Genomic DNA, 20427 nt, shown 5'->3' on the forward strand with positions numbered 1-20427 from the left:
GGGATGGATGCTCAGAAGGGATCCAAAGGGCTGGAGAGAAGGCAAGTACAGGCACGCTGGGTCATACACAGGCTGACAAGTCAGGAACTGATGCAGTGGCTATAGTGGAGTCAAGGTACAGGCCGGATTGGTAACTGGCTGGCAGCAAGGTAGCAGAAGAAGCAGACAAGTGCAGAGTCACAGACAAGCCGTGTCGGGTGCAGGCAGAAAGGGGGAATGTCAGAGACAAGCCGGATCAAACAACAGGAGCAGAAATCAGATACTAGGTAGCAGGAACACATGGGAACATTGTAGAGCAGGCAGCATTGAGTCTAGGTACTGGACCAGTTTAAACAGCCTATTTTGGCACCATCAACTGTCACATGGTGTCTTGGATCTTGAACGCTCCTGAGGCTCTCCACCTGGTTGGAGGGGACTTTAACTCTATCATGCGTCCATCAGACTCCTGACTCTCCGACTGCGGACCTTTCCCTGTTAGCCCAGGCCATCTCATCCATACATTTTGTAGACCTGTGGCGAATAACCCATCTGACTGACCAAGATTTTACTTTTTTTTTTTTACCCCCCCACAATTCCTTTTCGTTTATAGATATTATTTTTGCTTCCCAAGCTTTACTGTCAATGCTGCATAATGCAGAGATTGGCGATACAGTGATTTCAGATCACAGTCTAATTATTGTACACTTGGCCACGGTCGCCCTCACCCAATTGGCGTTTCCCCTCATATTTAGCAGAAAAATTTGGATTTTTGTCACATGCTTTATGGTGCTTGGGCAGATTACGCCACCACTAATGGAGCACACCTTACCAATCCAAGCCTCTTTTGGGAGGCGGATAAGGCCTTCCTTAGAGGAAAGATTATCTCATATACTGCCCAATTCAAAAGACACTCCTGACAGCAATATATGCATGCTAGTGAAACGTTATGAGCAGCACATGCAACTTTAACGCATACTCGCACCTTGGATAATATCAAAGCCTGGTAGCTCACTAAAAGTAACTTTGATCTTTGGGCAGAGCAACAGGAGGCAGCTAAGACATTTTACTCTGCACTTTGTTTCTACAGATTTGGTAACAAGTCGGGCAAACTTTTATCCAGACTGTGTACAGATCCTAAACGGCCTACCTATATCTCAGCTCTTAAGAATACTGAAGGCTCCCTCATTACCTCCCCTGCAGAAATTAGTAAACTACTTACTGATTATTATACACCCCTCTACTCTGAGGATCCGACCGATCGGATATTGGCAGAGAATTTGTTATCCAAAGCGCGACTACCCCAACTCACCACCGCTCACTTAGAAACCATTAATGCTCCCATCTCAGGTGGAAGACATTCAAACAACAATTCAATTCTTTGCCTCAGGCCCTGATGGATACACTGCTGAATTTTACAAATTAACTTTCACTCTAGACAATTTGAAACATGTGTTTACCGCCATGTGTGAAGGGGGCTCATACCTCCCCACAGGAACTCAGACACACATTAAAGTAATATCCAAAAAAGGGAAAAACGTATTGCACCCAGGTTCGTATAGGTCAATCTCGTTGATCAATGTAGATGTAATGATTCTTTCTAAAATAGTTGCCTCACGCCTAGCTATCTTACTCCCTTTCTTGCTTCACCCAGCTCAATCAGGTTTTTTTTTGGGACGTTCTGAGACTTTAAACATTCGTAAAGTCTTGCTAGTGCTAGAATATGCCAAATCACATCCGGATCAAGATACTGCTATCAGCTCTCTAGATGCCGAAAAGTATTTCGATGATATTCATTTTTCGGGGATATTTAAAGTACTGTATGCATTCGGTTTTTCGAGTTTGTTTGTATGTTTTTTACACCAAATGTGTGCATCCCCAATGGCTCACCTTGTTACTCCAAAGTTTTCTGCACGGTCTTCTGATTCACATCTACTACAAGTAGGGATGAGCTTCGTATTCGAGTCGAACTCACGTTCGACTCGAACATCGTATGTTCAATCGTTCGTCGAATTACGAACATTTTTGGTCGTTCGTGCCAAATTCGAGTGGCGTTTCACAGCCCATAATTCACTGCGGCATCGAAGTGCATTGCTGGCTGATGATTGGTCAAGCATGCACTTTGACCCACATGCTTGGCCAATCACAGCTTGCAAAAAACGGAGAGCCATAATTGGCCAAAGCCAGCGTACACGCCCCACACTATAAAAGGCCGCCTGCAGGTCGGCCTTGTGTAGTGTGTTGCGGTGGTTAAGAGAGAGAAGACACAGAGAGAGAGAGAGAGAGTCATTTTTAGTAGGTAGATAGAGCAGGCAGGCAGGCTAGTCAGTTACAGTGTGTAGAGGATATATATGCATCCCAGGTGTTGTATACTGTATATATTTATACACTGTATAGTTTAACTAGATCCGCTCTTCCTAATTTACTGACAGGCAGGCAGGTGATTGTGCTAGCTGCAGTATTCTCACGTGGTGTACTGTCTGTGTCCTCTGCAGTGTGCACCTAAAGCTACGTGGTGTGTGTGTACTGTCTGTGTCCTCTGCAGTGTGCACCTAAAGCTATGTGGTGTGTACTGCCTGTGTCCTCTGCAGTGTGCACCAAAAGCTACGTGGTGTGTGTACTGTCCCTGTCCTCTGCACATTGTGCACCTAACGTAAGAGCCCGTTCTCACTGGGGCGGCTAGGCGTCCTGAAGACGACTTCAGAGGCGACTTGCAAAATGACTTCTGTATAGAAGTCAATGCAAGTCGCCCCGAGTCGCCCCCGAAGTCTTGCGTCGCTCCTATTAGAACGGTTCCATTGAATAGAATGGGACGCGACTTGTCAGGCGGCTGAGTCCCCTTGGCGAGTCGCCCCAGTGTCAACTGGCTCTAAAGCTGGTCTTTCTCATATTTATTCCTAGAGTCAGGTATCTGCTCATATTAATACTACAGGCAGAGAATATTTCTGCAAGTAATTTCACGTGGTGTACTGTCTGTGTCCTCTGCAGTGTGCACCTAAAGCTACGTGGTGTGTGTACTGCCCGTGTCCTCTGCAGTGTGTACTTAAAGCTACGTGGTGTGTGTACTTTCCGTGTCCTCTGCACATTGTGCACCTAAAGCTACGTGGTGTGTGTACTGTCCGTGTCCTCTGTACATTGTGCACCTAACGTAAAGCTGGTGTTTCTCATATTTATTCCTAGAGTCAAGGATCTTCTCATATTAATACTACAGGCAGAGGCTATTGCTGCAAGCACTTTCATGTGGTGTACTGTCTGTGTCCTCTGCAGTGTGCACCTAAAGCTACGTGGTGTGTGTACTGTCTGTGTCTGTGCTATTTTTCTCAATGATTTTCATCCATATTGCAGGTACCAGACATTACATTAAAGCCGCAAGCAGTTTTAAATTACTTTTTTTCTTATAGTAATCTCATTTTGTGCAGGGGCAGTTCTAAACACGTGCCACTTCACAGGCATACTATAGACACCCAGCAGGTACGATATTTAAAGGAATTTTTCATTTTTCTTTTACTTTAAGCATCATTAAAATCACTGCTCCAGAAAAAAGGTCTCCCAGCTTGAATCTCCTACAGGCACTCTGCCACTCTGTGCCCTATTATACTCTGTCATCAACCCCAAGGGAAACAAGACAAAAGGTGTTAAAGAAGCACCTTCATCTACTTCATCTACTTGGCCTCAGCCAGGTAAGTGACAACAGATCTCCCCACCAGTGTAGATATTCAATGTAGATAATCCCCATCCCAGTACAGATCTCCTCTCCAGGACAGTTCCTCCTGGTACAGATTTCTGTCCTAGTACAGATCCCCTTCCCACCAGTACAGCTTCCCTCAGTACAGATTCTATCCCACCTCTCCCCAGTACATGTCTCCCTAATACCGATCTCCCCTCCATGAAAAACCTTTACCTGTAAAACCAGGCATTTTAGAGTGAAGGAAAGACCTTTCTTGTCTGTGTCATGTGACCAGAGCCAAGAAAAAGCTATAGAGATCCTTCCTCACTCTGAACTGCAGCTTCCTGTCACTAATACTACAATAGGTGCTCTGTTGGGTTTGGACCCTTCTATCTCCCGCTTATCTATGTCCCTGCACTGGTGGGTGGGGATTGAGACATAGCTGTAATTCATCATTTATTTGTAATTTCTGGAAGGGAGATGAAGCAAATTTTTTGCACTTCTCACACAAACCTCATTGGACCCTGTATCATTGTTTTTATACTTTGGTTAGCTGTATGCTATGCATCCACTCTCAGGCACTGTGAATATCTCTCACTTGCCCTCTCTCTCCCTTTTCTCTCTCCCTTTTCCCTCTCCCTCCACTTTGAACATGCTGCAAATGGTCTGCGACTATGTTTTAATATGTGTTTTATTTTATGGAAGACATGTACCAGGATGGATTAAACTTACCCTGAAGAAGGAGCATATAGGACTCCGAAACATGTTGGTGTTTGGTTTATATATAATGTAGCGCCTGGTTACTTCCAAGTACCGGTGCCATTGACATTTAGAGGGTGATCAGAGTATTAGTAGACCCTGGTCCAAATTGTTATGTTCAAAACAGGGTCTCTGTCTCAGCTTGGCTGTGCTGTGGGCTCATTCTGTCGTTGCTGGGGTGATGTTCCACCCCAGGACAATAGCAGCAGCAGTGGAGTCGAGACTTGGGTGCTTTTTCCTAGCAGCCAATCAGGAGGGATTTTCCTCGCTGGGCATGCTGGGAAAGGGTATTTATGGGACGCCATTGAGTCTGTATCTTCTTCCAGTGTGGCACCCACCTTTAGGGTGATCACATCACGGCGCCCCGGCATTATGGCCTACCTGGTTCTGGGACCATGTTGGTCCGGAACATTTGAGCAGTGCCGGGGGCCCAGTGATCGACTGGGTTCCCATTCTTGAAGATCTCAAGCGGTATAGCTGTTCAGTGGGGAGTCCATCTGCGGAGAGCCAATGAGAGCCAATGAGAGGCTGGCGATCCAAGAGGATTACGACAAATAAGTGATTTCTTATGGAGCATCTCTAGCCTCCTAATCTCATTAAGTAGGGATTCTAATCTAACCCCCTGTTGTCGTTTTCTACGTGTTCCTACTGAAATCAATATACCTTTGATATAGCATTTATGTGTTTCCCATATGCATGTTGGGGATACTTCCCCTGGTTGGTTTATTGAAAAAAAATTCTAATTCCTGTGCTATCCGTTGCTCACACTCTGGGTCTTTCAACAAGGTTTCGTTAATCCTCCACTGCCACTCTCGGATAGTAGGTTCTCCCCATTCTACAGTACATTTAGATGGTGCATGGTCCGATAAAGTAAATGATCCTATGGGTGTCTCCATTATGCACTGCAGGATACTTTGAGACACAAAAATATAATCTATCCTAGAATATGTTTTATGTTGAGCCGAATAAATGGTATAATCTCTATCAATAGTATGTACAGTTCTGCAACCGTCTCTTATGCCGCGTACAGACGGTCGTTTTTTGTGATGAAACAAAACGACGTTTTTCAAACTTCATTTTTAAAAACGACGATGCCTACACACCATGTTTTTTTCAAAATGCTCTAGCAAAGCACGGTTACGTTCAGCACGTACAACGACACTCTGTTCCATTCAAGCTCGCGTCATAACTTGCTTCTGAGCATGCGCGGATTTAAAAACGTTTTTCAGAAGACATAAAACAACGTTTTCCCCACACACGGTCATTTTAAATGACGTTTTTAAAAATTTCGTTTTTTTATCGCAAAAAAACGACCGTGTGTACGCGGCAACACTTGCAGCTTCTGAAGTAGTCTTTTTGCTTTTTGCAATTTAACATACGACAAGTGGGATGATCCCTTTGAAACGTCTAAAGTTGGTTCTAATGCCATGTTTAGGTCTGTCCCCATCAGCAAAATGCCCTCCTTATTTTGATGTATAATCTCTGCATATGTCTCCAAGGCTGCTGCTTGACACTCATTAGGTAAATATATGTTCACCAAGGTAACTTTTTGATCATATATTAAACCCTTAACAATTAACAATCGTCCCTCCTTATCAATAACTGTCTTTGTTTCTTTCCATGGTATCTGACTTGATAACATAATCGCTACCCCCTTTGCATTTGATGTTTGTGATGGACTATGATACACAGTGGGATATCTGAAATTACCCAACTTTGGGATTTAATTTTTTTAAAGTGTGTCTCTTGAAGAAATATAATATGATATTTGAGTCTCCCTAGTTCCATATACAGCTTACTACGTTTTTCAGGTGTATTCAGGCCTTTCACATTATAAGATATCAAATTTATTTTAGTCATCTTGTCATAAGAATAACCCCCCCCCCCCAAAAAAAAAACACTACGCTCTTAATGTCAAGGGGTCCTGTCGCCTACAGCCTGCCCGTATATATTTACAAAGATAGGGCCAGATTCACGTATAATCGCGGCGGCGTAACGTATCGTGGATATGTTACACCGCCGCAAGTTTTCATCGCAAGTGCCTGATTCACAAAGCACTTGCGAGAAAACTCCAAGGCGAGAAGGGGGAGAGGTGAGGGGGGGGAGAAAAGCAAGGCAACGAAAAAAAAAGACACAACAACAATTTTTTCTCTGTGGTCCGATTCCCCCTGTGACCACCAAGAGAGAGAGATTATACCGACGTGGGTGTGATTACACGTACGGAATATAAGTAGGAAAAAAAATAATAATAATGCCTCCGACTTCCCTCCCCTTGGAGGAGAGGTGTATAGGTTGGGGGAAGTGGTAGTGCACACATGGAGAGTAACAGCCTCTGTCTCATTGCACCTTATTCTTACTTGTCAGCCCTCTTTTCTTTCCCTTTTCTTTTCCTCTTTTCCAAGTTCCTTCCCTTCTTTTACCCAATCCCCTCGAAGTTCCCCCTATAATATCATTGGTAAATTTTACCCTTATGTACCTTCATACCTTTATTGAATTATAATCCTCCTATACCCCACTCCTCTCCCCCATACCCTTTCTTAACAAGATTGACTCAGGGTTAAGGATTCTTACATGTATCGTTTTTAAATAAAATAATTATATATAAAAAAAGAAAAACATAATATCATCACATTGTATTCCCAGTCCCGACACCCCTATCAATATCCTCCTACCCCCCGCTGTTTATATCTCCTAGTTATGTCTACAAAATTATTTTTAGGAGGGTATTCCATAAAAAAAAAAAGAAGCAGGGGTGAGTTACAGATTACCCAAACCTTACTCCTAAATAACAGCTGTAGTACTGATAGATCCCCCACGCAGCAAATCCTATCCCTCCCCTATTTAGTTGTACTTCCCTTCTCTACACCCCGCCCCCCTCCTATTATCCCTATGTGCTATATAGTTCCCGAGACTTTCCTGTATATGTGATATATGGGACCTCCGTCCTTCTCCCTTGGTGAACCAGTTGATAATTTACCCATAGCCCCACCCCCTTTACCTATTAAAAAGTGTTCAAGGTTATATGGGGTAGTTCCCTACTACCTTTTCAGTGAGAAAAAAAAAGAAAGAAACTTGCTTCAAAATATGTAAACAATAATACCATACGTGATCTCATGTATGTGTTTCCCCCTAGATTACCCTCCCCCATTTACCCTAATTGCTGCAAGGGGAATTTTTATAGCATAGTTCCTTCACTACCTTCACCCCCCCCCCAATACCCTCCATCTTATTAAATCAAAATACCTATTTAAAAATATCAAATCTAACACCCTTAACAGGCGGTGTGGTACAATGGAGGGGAGGAGAGAGGAGAAGAGGAAAAAGGGGCGGCACTCTCTCTGGCATCCTAATATATAAATCTCTGTAACATCTTCTTTCCTCTCCCCCTTCCTCCTCTCTCTCTCTCCTCTCCTTTTCTTCAAAACAAAAAACAGACAGATTCAAAAAACTCTTGTACATATCACCCCCTCTTCCTCAGGATTCTCTAACCATCCTAAGAACCAAGTCCACAATTATTTCCTTATACTACTGAAAAAAAAAAAGATTCATGTCAGTCAAATTTTTTTTCCAGGGTTTCCTATTCACCCGAGATACTGTAGTAGTTCCCTTCAACAATTAACCTTCAGGTTTTACTTCTGTCTTCATGTGTTAGGATTATTGTGGGCGAGGGGTATAATCCATCCACTCTGGTAGTTTTAACCAATTAGGGACTTCGAGGGGTTCCCCTCCAAAAAATTTGAAAGCTGGAGCTGCTCTGGTCCCCGCAAATTAAAGCTGTGTCCGCCTCTTGTTACAAGAACAGCCAGTGGGTGACCCCATCTATATGTCCCTCCGTTCTCTAATATATACTCCAAAATTGGTTTCAGCATTCGTCTCCTATTTTTTGTTTGTCTACACAAATCGGGAAATATTTGTATCTGCCCATCCTCATAGTCCAATGTTCCAACCTGCCAGGCTGCCCTGAGGATATCCTCCTTGACCCGGATAAAAATGTATCCTACATAAAACATCTTGTGGATTACTCTGGGCTCGACTTATTGCTGTAGGAACTTTATGCACTCGATCTATCTCAATCTGGGTTTTGGGGGTATTTTTTAGCAATCGGTTCAAAATGTCCATTACTGTATTTCTTAATTCTGGACCTTCAATATGTTCTGGTACCCCTTTAATACGGATATTGTTTCTCCTACTTCTATTTTCCATTTCTTCTGATTGAAGCTGTAGCATAGTTAACTGTTCAGTTTGTACTTGAAGCTTATCTTCCAATAACTTGAAGCGCACATCTGATATACTTTGGAGATTTTCAACCTTGCTCAATCTATCATCCACCCTGGGCTTGGACCACCTCAATCTCCTCTCTTAAAGCGGTGGTTCACCCTAAAAAACAAGTTTCTACCATGAAATCCAGCATACTAGCGTGAGCTACAGTATGCCTTTTTTTTTTTTGGGTGTTCCTATGCAGAGGGAACATGATTGACGGCCGGCTATGGCGCGTCACACTTCCCAAAAATAGCCGGAGTAGGACTCGGCTCTTCACGGCGCTATACGGCGCCTGCGCACAGACTAGGAGCTGACTGCGCAAGGCGCTGTGAAGAGCTATTTTCAGGAAGCGTGACGCGCCATAGCCGGCCGTCAATCATGTTCCCTCTGCATAGGAACGCCCATTCCCTGCGGGGAGTCTGAAATTTAACTACGGGATTAAACTGTGAGTACGGAGCCAAAAAATAAAATAAAGGCATACTGTAGCTCGCGTTAGTATGCTGGAGGACATGCTAGTTAGGGTGAACCCCCACTTTAAAGTATCCGTTAAATTGACCATAAGCTCATGTATGTCTTTCTTGGTTGGTAACGCCTGTATCAGCTGGAAAAGCTTTCTAATGTCTACTTCTCCTTCCTGGTCATTATGCAGGCTATCATGTATATTCATCAGGCATACCTGAGTATCGGATTTCGTTGTCTTAGAGGTCTTTGGTGTGGTCAGCTGGATACCCTCTGCAGGCTCGGCCATGTTGCTGTGGAGAGTGTTGTTGATATCCGGGCTTCCCTTGGTCTCCCAGCTCAATCCCGGCTGTAGCACGCTCTTACAGTAAGCAGAGAGATTGCCTGTGCCACTGCCGATACTTCAGGCAATGCCTCACAAATCAAGGTGCCGCTCTGTCTTCTCTCGCTACACCGCAAATCCTCTCTACTAGTCATATAGCGGGTGAGGTATGCGTGTACAGGTATGGCCGGAGCTCTTGAACTTGCAGCCCTCCCCCCACATGGACAATAGAACCAGGTGTATCCTTGGCACCTATGTTACTTACAATTCTGGCTGGGGCTGTAGCTGTATTAGAAACACTTCATATGTTAATGGCTACTGCTGCAGATATCCCCTTGTCAATGAAGTACTGTTGCTGGCATCAGCCTTGACTGCAGCTTGCTATGTTAGCGATGGTAGTTGCGGTGGCAGTTGCGGAGACGTGTGGTATTGCCGGTATAACTAACGATGGCAATATAGCTGACGGTGGATATAGCTGCAATGTATGTGCTGCGTCCTTCTATGTTAGCAGCGGTACCGGCAGCAGCGGTAAAGGCAGCGGCGGTGACGGGAGCGGCGGCGGCAGGTGGCTGCAGCGGTGGCAACGGCTGTAGTGTCAGCCGCTATGTCAGCGGGGATTCTTCAGGGGTTTTACTGCGATCTCTGACGGATTCCTGCGGGGTGCATGGGCTACGGCTGTATCGTGCTCACTCCATCATGCTGCGGCCACTCCCCCCGGAAAACGCAAGTCCCACATACAGCTTTAAGGCATCTACCAAGCATGTTATTTAAAGAAATTGCATATTTTTTATGTTGCCCTTTGAACTGCTCCAAAATATCAACAATTATTTATTTTTAATTTTAGACCTCAGGTCAGTGCCTGGCCCCTCATTCACTTTCTTAGTCAATCCCTTGACTTTTAGCTTTGAAATGTCCATTACTGAAAACAAACATTTGTTTGCCATTGATTTCAATGGAGTTCAGATTCTAGATAACATTCTCCAAATTTTCGCTGAACTGAGCCTAGGTACATTTGGCTCATCACTAGTTAGGACATCAAACCCTTAAGTATAGCATTTGGGTAGGGCGTATTCATTACTTTTTTAAAGGGGGGGTGGCTTTACAAAAATACCTGTATCTCTAAACACAAACATAAAGCCTCATTTGCTATACAATGCTTTTATTAGGTTAAAACCATATAATATGAAAGCACTTGGGTTATTTCTAGGGGAACTGGGTGGTAAAATAACTTTCTGAATTTAAAATGCAGACTTTGACCAAAGAAGCCTAAATAAGTGAAACTTTAGGACAAACAAAAATTTACAAAGAGAGATTTTACACAAGAAACACGCTTTGTTATTTGACATTAGAAAACCTTTAATATCTACTTACAATTTTCACATTACATTGAAAACAGAACACTCATAAAGTAAAAGATTGCCATCTCAGCTTGAACACTACAAATTTATATACCCTGTCCCAAAACTTCATTTTCTCCTTTTTTTCACGCTTACATTTACCCATAATTTTGGACTTGTCTCAGCTGGATCAGCTGCATTTCCCCGGGAAGATTGAGAACACATCAGTCTTAACTCAGTCACAATCCAGAAGGAATTCAGTTACATCAGTAAGTCTCATTACGTGAGATTCTTCTATTGCTTTTTGTTATTTGTCGGCCTGTAAAATACCTGTCTTCTTTCCTGATTCAAATTAAAAGAGTCCAGCAGAGAATGAATTTTCAGTTTCTTTGAAATATCTCTTGAAAGAGTGAAAGCCATCAAAAAATCCCAGTAAAATGGTTAATAAACCCTTTTCTTCCATGCCATAGTAGGCAGTGACACTGTGAATTTTCATGTAATTTGCAGACGGCATCTCATAAAATATGAGCAAAATTTATTCAGTTCAAATTAAATAGATGTAGCACAGAGTAATCTTTCTCTATTAAATATGTCACTTTTTGCAATTGTTTCTTAATATCCCTCACAGCTTCCATCTAAGATTAGCACTTTCTTTGCTGCTACAGTTTCACTAACCTACTGAATTATTCACTGAAGCATAACCTTCAGATATCAGGTTAGAAAGACCTTGATTATAGCAGGAAGTGAACTGTATAAACCATTTTCTTTAAAAGAAATTTCCTTGGTATAGAAAATCCTGCACTCGATTGGTATAACCTGCCTAGAAATTAGGGACGTAATTGATAGAACCTGGTCAAGTGCAACATTGCTCCTTTTTGTTTACAATAAATTACTTGAAATAAAGTAAAAGTGATCTGTACATGTAATAGTGAAGGTACGAATATTTTTTACTTTACTAGTTCAGATTAAGTAGGAGCAGTATGGAAAAGCTGTGTCAACACTCCTTTCTTACAAATGACTTGGGATTCAGAATCACAGTCTGGCCATGCCACTTGAGAGATTAAAGATTTGCCTTAATTTAAGAATATGTAAACGCAAAACACAATACAGAGCTCAACAGTTCTGGCTACCTGGGCTGCTAATGTTTATAATCTGGAGAAGAGTTTTTTATTCTTGTCACCGAACATATTTGTAAATTCCTCTGTCGTTATATAATATTATAAAATATTGGGAAGCCTTGCAACATGGTTTTAAGAAACTGCCACTGAATTAAGGGCACTCTCAAAAGATTTAGGAAACATTTCAATGACTAGCTCAGTTTAGCTCATCATGATTCTTTCTTCTAACATTTGCTGCTGTGTGTCTATGTTTAATACTAGGGTTGTCCCGATACCACTTTTTTAGGACCGAGTACAAGTACCGATACTTTTTTTCAAGTAGTCGCCGATACCGAATACCGATACTTTTTTTAAATGTGTCCCCAAATGCAGCCATGTCCCCCCCATATGCAGCCATGTCCCTCACATATGCAGCCATGTCCCTCTAGCCATGTCCCTCACATATGCAGCCATGTCCCTCTAGCCATGTCCCTCACATATGCAGCCATGTCCCTCTAGCCATGTCCCTCACATATGCAGTCATGTCCCTCTAGCCATGTCCCTCACATATGCAGCCATGTCCCTCTAGCCATGTCCCTCACATATGCAGCAATGTCCCTCTAGCCATGTCCCTCACATATGCAGCAATGTCCCTCTAGCCATGTCCCTCACATATGCAGCCATGTCCCTCTAGCCATGTCCCTCACATATGCAGCCATGTCCCTCACATATGCAGCAATGTCCCTCTAGCCATGTCCCTCACATATGCAGCCATGTCCCTCTAGCCATGTCCCTCACATATGCAGCCATGTCCCTCACATATGCAGCAATGTCCCTCTAGCCATGTCCCTCACATATGCAGCAATGTCCCTCTAGCCATGTCCCTCACATATGCAGCCATGTCCCTCTAGCCATGTCCCTCACATATGCAGCCATGTCCCTCACATATGCAGCAATGTCCCTCTAGCCATGTCCCTCACATATGCAGCAATGTCCCTCTAGCCATGTCCCTCGATGCGGCGGCGCGATGCGGCGGCAGCGGCGGGGGGGGAAGGGGGGGAAAGTATTCTATTTAGGTATCGGGGGTATTTGCGCGAGTACGAGTACTCCCGCAAATACTCGGTATCGGTCCCGATACCGATACTGGTATCGGTATCTGGACAACCCTATTTAATACATTACATTTATAGGTAAAGAAATCAAATTAGGATACCCAGTTTATTGCTCCTCCATTATACTTTCAACTATTAAGTCCCAATATTAACCACTTGACACCCGCACGCCGTCATATGAAGTCCAAAACGGGGACCTGTTATCCTGGGTGGACGTCATATGACGTCCTGGGCTTTGCGGGGGGGATATCTCAATGATGCCTGCACCCGGAGGCATCATTGAGATATCATTTTTTAGCGGCGGTGATCCTGCGCACCGTAAGAACGATCATAGCGGCGGTTCCGCCGCTAGATCGTTCTTTCAGGCGGCGGGAGGGGACATCCCCCCCCTCCCGCCGCCATCCGGTGCTTCTCCGGGCTCTCCCGTCCCACCGGGGGCCCGGAGAGATGATCGCCGTCCGCCGGATGTTTGCCATAGAGAAGACCGGTGACCATCTCTATGACCGTCGGAGGCCCGGGCGCGATGTGATGACGTCACGCCCGGGTCCCCGTAAGTAAACAAACCGCAATTGCGGCTAGTTTGAATGAGATCTGTGAATTTTTTTTCACAATCTCATTCTTTCCAGCCTGCAGGAGAGATGTGGGGTCTTATTGACCCCGCATCTCTCCTTAAAGAGGACCTGTCACACACATTCCTATTACAAGGGATGTTTACATTCCTTGTAATAGGAATAAAAGCGATTGAAAAAAAAAAATGTAAAAAAAGTGTAAAAAATAAAGAAATAAGTAAAAGAAAAAAGAAAAAATAATAATAAAAAAATTAAAATGCCCCTGTCCCCGGTAGCTCGCGCTCAGAAGCGTACGCACACGTAAGTCCCGCCCACGTATGTAAACGTCGTTCAAACCACACATGTGAGGTGTCGCCGCGTGCGTTAGAGCGTGTGCAACAATTCTAGCACTAGACCTCCTCTGTAACTCTAAACTGGCAACCTGTAAAAAAAATTAAGTGTCGCCTATGGAGATTTTTAAGTAACGAAGTTTGGCGCCATTCCATGAGTGTACGCAATTTTAAAGCGTGACATGTTAGGTATCTAGTTACTCGGCGTAACATCATCTTTCATATTTTAACAAAAAATTGGGCTAACGTTACTGTTTTGTTATTTTTTAATTTATGAAACCATTTTTTTTACAAAAAAAAGCCGTTTGAAAAATTATTGCGCAAATACGGTGCAAGATAAAAAGTTGCAATGACCGCCATTTTATTCCCTAGGGTGTCTGCTAAAAAAACATATATAATGTTTGGGGGTTCTGAGTAATTTTCTAGCAAAATAATGAGGATTTGTACATGTAGGAAAGAAGTGCCAGAATAGGCCCGGGAAGGAGGTGGGTTTTAAAGCCCGGTATTGAAGTGGTTAAATAGAAAATATTAAGCAAAAGCTTAATGAAAAGGGTATGCAAGTTGACACAAAATGACCTTGCGTGGTAAATGGAGAGGATGCTAATCAGAGACTCTTAGTCACAGGAACAGTAAACTGATTTTTTTTTTTAGAAAAGCTAAAACCTATGTATGTGGCTTGCCATGGGGGTGATTAAAAAGAGCAACTTCAATGTGAAAAATAAATGGTGCCTTGTAGAGCTGGTAAATACACTGTCATGACCTGTGTCCTTGCTTGAGTCACCTGCTGGTGGCACTGTTGTGTTGAAAGCCAAAGGGTGTAGTTCTGATGGCCACCAGTGGGTGTCTCCCAGCAGATGGACCATGCAGGTCGTTAGGCTGCACCTGATAGGACTGCTGGGGTTATATAAGCCCACCTTGCAGCTAGGACCAGTGCTTCAGTATTTTCCCTGCAAGCCGTGTCCCTGCCTGAGCCTGATCTGTTCCTGTCTTTTGTCCTGAACCCTGAATTCTGATCCAGAGACCTGTCCCTTGGAACCTGCTTCCTGCTCCCTTTACTGACCTTATGCTTCCAGTACCTGGCTTTCTGTTCCCCTCATCACTTGTCCTTGTCTTTTATTGCATATGTGTATTTCTTTTACGTCTATATAATTAGTTGAATAGTTAGTGAGGTGTTATATAAGGTTTGCTGTGTTCATTTACTGTTCACTTACTTTTTTATGGTTTACTGGTGTTGGTTTTCAAGTGTGTCATTATTTGTAATAAATATATATTTTCATTTATTCATCTGGTCCTGATTCCTTTAAGTGCAGCCAACTGATCTGATCACCCCTGCTGGATGCCTGCATGTGGTATCCGAGACAGACACCCTGTCACAACCTGGAACACCTGCTGGTGGCACTCTGGTTTCTACAGCTGAAGGCTGCAGTTCTGGTAGCCACCAGTGAGTGTCTCCCAGCATCCAGGAGATCCCAGTAATATGGTTCCACCTGATGCTGGCTGCTGGGAAGGTGTTTAACCCCTCCCTTGATTTGCAACTTTGCTTCAATGTTTTGGAAAACAAATAGTGTAGCACTGAGTGATCACATGGTTCCTTACGCTCTAAGGCTGTGTAGATGAAGAGGCCAAGTGGGGCCGGATGCTGGATCTTAAGACTCCAAACCATACAATGAAGCGGTGATGGCAAACCAGACAGGAGGGTCAGTCCCAAGGCGATGATGGTGATGGGTATTCCCACCAGAGGCGTCAACCGAGGGTAAAATACAAAGAGTGCTCCATAGGGTGCAGGTCACCCAAAATAGGTTTATTTAAAAAAAAATCATACATCGAATAAAGGATGTAGAGATGATAAAATGGAATTAAAAGTGATCACGGAACATGAGATATAAAAGAAATGTGGAAGGCAATAATAGCAAACCTGACTCGTTTTGGTCTTCAACTGGGGCAATGTTTTGCCTGCTAGCCAGATCCCTGCTTGCTGGTTTTTCCTAATCCTAAATCCTACCATGATCCTGTACCCTGCCACCTCTTATCTGCTCCCAGTTACAACAAAAAGGAATTCTGCGCTCATAAAGGTTTACCACTCTAATTCCACATAATGTTTGTGAGGAATAACATTCAGTTGATCTCAGTTTGTTCGAAAGAACCAGTTCTTTATGTAGAAAAGATAAACAAATGTATACAGCACAACGCAAAAAAATGTTCCCAGTGCCTGCATGAAAACACACACAATCTTTCAGGGCTTCAAGGGTTAAAATTTTGCAATTTTGTTTCCAGCTGCATTCATAGAAAACAACCGTGCTGATTGTAATTGGAGTAAATTACCCAGGACGTCACTATGGCATTTGATGTCACTTCCTAGTTAATATCTGGCATCTGGGCTCCTGGACACTCTCCTGTATGTGTCCAAATGTGCTCCAGCCTCAGTGTTTGCAGCTGCTAGGAGCGCAGCACAGAGATGACAGCCACGGAGAGACGTTCTTCCTGTTGGAACGTGCTGACAAGCAGGCAGAGAAAAGTTCAGCCGAATGTTAGGCGCCCTCCAGTGGACAAAGTGCAAATTGCATTGAGGAAAAAAATTAAGTTGTAAATGGCGATTATAAATGAAAATCTTTTCTTGATATTACTGACTTAGGTCTTCCAAAATAAAAGAGGGGTTTTAAAACAGTCCCAGACTATGCGTTTCGCCCTATCCAGGGCTTTGTCACAGTCATTAGGACTCAAAATTGAAAATTTATTTATATAGACTAAAAAAGGGGAGGATTTTAATGAAGGGGAGGAGAACAGGAAATGATGTATCAAAACCGAGAATTTTAACCCTTGACAAGAACATAACATAACAAAAATCAAATATAAGCATACACACACAATTTACATCGATATTTAAAAAAAAAAAAAAAAAATTAAAAAATTATTCTCATATACTTTTAAAATCATGAATGTAAAAAGACAATGCTATTTTTGTCTCTGTGTAAAATAATACACTCTCTCATTATATATGGTATCAACATACCCATATAGGATATATACACCATATATAATGAGAGAGTGTATTATTTTACACAGAGACAAAAATAGCATTGTCTTTTTTACCACTACACCACTACACTATCTTTAGGACATACAAGCAGTGTTCCTTCAGTACTTATAAAGCCTAATATCGCACAGCTCCTTTCTCTATCTGCAATATAGAGAGTGTCCTGACTTGACTGGTCGCCCCTCCCCCCTCAAGAGGCTTTCTCCACATGAGGTGGGGGAGGAGGACTGCACTGAGGTAAAGAAAGCTATTTAGGGAATCAAAATACCATTAGAAACGCTTTCATCCACACACAAAATCAGTTATCGAAGCCTTCAAACAAAACGTAATAAATCCACAAACGTACATGCGATCGATACAGCGACTTCACCGTTTGAAAGACACGGCCCTTGTGAACGCATCGATATGAAATTGATGTTGATAAACTTAAAAATGTGGCCATGTCAGCGATTTAGAAAAGAGCGTCTTTGTGTGTTTTGCAGAAACATTTTTTAGACTTTTTAACATGACTCTTGTCCTTTAGAAGCTCCTGGAACTAAAACTAAAATACGTATCACAAAACTGATCACATTGCCTGAAACCAGACAAGCATACCTACGTTTTGATATATAAATTGTGTATGACAAGTAGATCTTGTGGGCGTGAGAGCAATTTGTTCCCCCTTTTTTTAAAGATAATATTTTTTGTGGATGATCTCCACTCTAAAGGTCACATGACACACTCTAAACCTGCTCCATAGAATTACATTATAACCGATAAAATATCACTAAACGTAAATTGCGTTTTCACAAAAACCGTAAAAGATATCAATCTAAAAAGTCATGTTTGGATAGCTGAATATTTTGTGACCGCTTTAAAGTTTGTTTGGTGTCTGTAAGTGAAAGTATGAAGGAGCTGAAACTTTTGGCAGAACGTGTGTTTTGAAGCGGTAAAAAGCATGTTCTCATTGACTTCAATGTTAAAAAAAAGTGTCTAAAAGCTTAATATTTTAAAAAGTATAAATAGTACAAAAAAACTTGAAGAAGTCCCATCGTTAGCTGAACGAGACGAACATTTTAATAGTTGAATGGTCTCAATAGCTGAAAGTATGCAGAAGTTACGCAGAGCCAAAAAACGTACGGAATAAAATTAAAATTAAAATTAAAACTAGAAAATGCATTCCCTGAGGAAAATGCGAGTGGGAATGCTGAATTGCTGAGCCCGCACCAAAGCCATTCACCATAACCACTACACTATCTTTAGGACACACAGCTCCTTTCTCTATCTGCAAAGTAGAGAGTATGCTGACTTCCTGGTCGCCCCTCCCCCCTCAAGAGGTTTCCCCTCCCCCCAGGTCAGTGAGGAGGAATATTGCACTGAGGTAGAAAGCTATTTATGGAAAGAAATTCCATTACAAACGCCTTTTAATTCACAGACCAATACATTAATTACGCCTCCAAACAAAACGTAATAAATCCACAACCGTACATGCGATCGATACAGCGACTTCACCGTTTGAAAGACACGGCCCTTGTGAACGCATCGATATGAAATTTATGTTGATAAACTTAAAATTGTGGCCATGCCAGCGATTTAGAAAAGAGCGTCTTTGTGTGTTTTGCAGGAAATTTTTTAAAATTTTTAACATGACGGTCAATGAGAGTGGTTTTGTCGCTCTTGTCCTTTAGAAGCTCCTGGAACTAAAACTAAAATACGTATCACAAAACTGATCACATTGCCTGAAACCAGACAAGCATACCTACGTTTTGATATATAAATTGTGTATGACAAGTAGATCTTGTGGGCGTGAGAGCAATTTGTTCGCCCTTTTTTTAAAGATAATTTTTGTTTTCAAAGATCTCCACTGTAAAGGTCACATGACACACTCTAAATCCCTTCCATAGGGTTACATTATAACCGATTCCATTTTCTGAAAAAATCGCTAAACGTAAATTGCGTTTTCACAAAAACCGTAAAAGATATCAATCTGAAAAGTCATGTTTGGATAGCTGAATATTTTGTGACCGCTTTAAAGTTTGTTTGGTGTCTGTAAGTGAAAGTATGAAGGAGCTGAAACTTTTGGCAGAACGTGTGTTTTGAAGCAGGAAAAAGGATGTTCTCATTGACTTCAATGTTAAAAAAGTGTCTAAAAGCTTAATATTTTAAAAAGTATAAATAGTACAAAAAAACTTGAAGAAGTCCCATCGTTAGCTGAATGAGACGAACATTTTAAAAGTTAAATGGTCTCAATAGCTGAAAGTATGCAGAAGTTACGCAGAGCCAAAAAACGTACGGAATAAAATTAAAATTAAGAAGAAGAATAATAAAAAACGACTAGAAAATGCATTCCCTGAGGAAAATGCGAGTGGGAATGCTGAATAGCTGAATTGCTGAGCCCGCACAAAAGCCATTCACCATAACCACTACACTATCATTAGGACATACAAGCAGTGTTCCTTCAGTACTTATAAAGCCTAATATCACACAGCTCCTTTCTCTATCTGCAATATAGAGAGTGTCCTGACTTGACTGGTCGCCCCTCCCCCCTCAAGAGGCTTTCTCCACATGAGGTGGGGGAGGAGGACTGCACTGAGGTAAGGAAAGCTATTTAGGGAATCAAAATACCATTAGAAACGCTTTCATCCACACACAAAATCAGTTATCGAAGCCTTCAAACAAAACGTAATAAATCCACAACCGTACATGCGATCGATACAGCGACTTCACCGTTTGAAAGACACGGCCCTTGTGAACGCATCGATATAAAATTTATGTTGATAAACTTAAAAATGTGGCCATGTCAGCGATTTAGAAAAGAGCGTCTTTGTGTGTTTTGCAGAAACATTTTTTAGACTTTTTAACATGTCTCTTGTCCTTTAGAAGCTCCTGGAACTAAAACTAAAATACGTATCACAAAACTGATCACATTGCCTGAAACCAGACAAGCATACCTACGTTTTGATATATAAATTGTGTATGACAAGTAGATCTTGTGGGCGTGAGAGCAATTTGTTCCCCCTTTTTTTAAAGATAATATTTTTGTGGATGATCTGCACTCTAAAGGTCACATGACACACTCTAAACCTGCTCCATAGGATTACATTATAACCGATAAAAAAATCACTAAACGTAAATTGCGTTTTCACAAAAACCGTATAAGATATCAATCTAAAAAGTCATGTTTGGATAGCTGAATATTTTGTGACCGCTTTAAAGTTTGTTTGGTGTCTGTAAGTGAAAGTATGAAGGAGCTGAAACTTTTGGCAGAACGTGTGTTTTGAAGCAGGAAAAAGGATGTTCTCATTGACTTCAATGTTAAAAAAAAGTGTCTAAAAGCTTAATATTTTAAAAAGTATAAATAGTACAAAAAAACTTGAAGAAGTCCCATCGTTAGCTGAACGAGATGAACATTTTAAAAGTTGAATGGTCTCAATAGCTGAAAGTATGCAGAAGTTACGCAGAGCCAAAAAACGTACGGAATAATAAAATTAAAATTAAAATTAAGAAGTAGAAAATGCATTCCCTGA

This window comes from Rana temporaria, chromosome 5, assembly GCF_905171775.1.
Source record: "Rana temporaria chromosome 5, aRanTem1.1, whole genome shotgun sequence".
Classification (NCBI taxonomy): domain Eukaryota; kingdom Metazoa; phylum Chordata; class Amphibia; order Anura; family Ranidae; genus Rana; species Rana temporaria.